The sequence below is a fragment of the Otolemur garnettii genome, unplaced genomic scaffold (genome assembly GCF_000181295.1).
Source record: "Otolemur garnettii isolate 467f Iridium unplaced genomic scaffold, OtoGar3 scaffold00006, whole genome shotgun sequence".
NCBI classification, from domain to species: Eukaryota; Metazoa; Chordata; class Mammalia; order Primates; family Galagidae; genus Otolemur; species Otolemur garnettii.
Genome location: NW_003852401.1, coordinates 20492713 through 20494353, shown reverse-complemented (window position 1 = coordinate 20494353; position 1641 = coordinate 20492713). Strand labels below are relative to the sequence as shown.

The 1641-nt window shown below is 40.8% G+C and overlaps 1 protein-coding gene across 3 annotated transcripts in view; it reads left to right on the top strand.

The window, feature by feature from the left end:
• Window positions 1-1641, top strand: part of UHRF2 (ubiquitin like with PHD and ring finger domains 2) — an 88483-nt gene that overhangs the window by 22287 nt on the left and 64555 nt on the right. The gene's annotated exons all lie outside the window — the stretch shown is intronic.

The following is a 1641-nucleotide window of genomic DNA, read 5'->3' as shown; positions in this document are numbered from 1 at the left end:
CATGGTACTCTACCCAGGGTGACAGCTTGAGGCTCTGTCTCAAAAAAAAAAAAAAAAAAAAGGAAATGGTGTTAAGAACTTGTCTTGAGGGCTTCTAACACTGAGTTATTTTCTGTACCTACTTCTAGTACAAAAGTTACTATTGGGACTAATTTACAATTTTTTAAGCATACTAAATGAACTTAAGTCGCTGCACAAGTGATAACCTTGTTACTTATAGAAACTTATGGTACTGGATTCTTATCAAATCTAAAAATTCAAAATGCTAGAATGATTGTGACTTTTTCCTATCATAATACAGTATAAAAAGACTTTGGTGTTAATTTAGGTTTCCAGGATAAAGATACCTGGAAAGAGGACAAAAATACATTCCTTTAATCTTTGCTTTTCTGATACTGCTGGTGGTTGTGGATAATCTGCCAACACTGCTGGCTTCATATGAGCCATCGAACTGCTTTTTACCATAGTGGATGGTAATAGAACCAAGAGTATTTAGATCTAGGATTAGCCAGGACTGGCATTATTGGTGAATTGAGGCTAGCGTGAAAGGGGTTGGAGTTGGTATATTTATAATAAGCAGTCTCTGGATTTAGAAATGCTGTGGCAAAGAGACAAGTTTAGTAGTGTAGGACTTCACCTATCTGTATTATCTGCCATCAACAAGTAGTATTTTAAGTTCTTGAGTTTTAACTGAGGACAGTGGCTCATTCCTGTAATCCCAGCACTTTGGGAGGCCAAGAGTTCAAGACCAGCTTTGGCAAGATGACAAGACCCCATCTCTGTGAAAATAAAAATAAATTAGCTAGGAGTGGTGGTACAGCCCTTGTAGTCCCAGCAACTCAGGATGCTGAGGTGAGAGAATACCTTGAGCTCAGGAGTTTGAGGCTACAATGAGCTATGATTGTGCCACTGCACTTCAGCCTAGGAGACAATGTCTCAAAAAAAAAAAAAGTTCTTGAGTTTTATGTCTTAGAAGCTTTAAATACTAAGTGAACTAAGGCTTTTACAATTTTGCAATGTAGAGGGCTCTTAATAAGTTTATTATAAAATAAGACTGTTGATCCTTCGGGCCACACGAGCCCTTCTGTATCTTTGAGTATGGACTTTTGAATGAATCCAAATTAAAAGGATCGCTTTATTTTGTTTTTGTTTGTTTTTTGGCTGGGGCTGGGTTTGAACCTACCACCTGCGGCCTATGAGGCCAAGCACCCTACCCCTTTGAGCCACAGGTGCCGGCCAGGATCACTTTATTTAAAGGATTTGTTCTCTGACATTTGGATTCAATTGAGAGGCTGTCCTTGGATCTGGAGGGCCACATGTGGCTTTGAGGCTGGGGAATCCCCTCCTTTGCTTGAGTTTGGTATAATGGTAGAGCACAAAACACAGTACCTTTCCATTTATTCGACTGTTTTTTTTAATTAAGGAAAAAGTCATCTTGATTGGAATGAAAGTTAAAAGGCATCTAAATCGGCTTGGTGCCTGTGGCTCAAGTGCCTAAGGTGCCAGCCACATACACCTAAGGTGGTGGGTTCGAATCCAACCCAGGCCCGCCAAACAACAACGACGGCTACAACCAAAAAATAGCTGGGCGTTGTGGTGGGCGCCTGTAGTCCCAGCTACTTGGGAGGCTGAGGCAGGAGA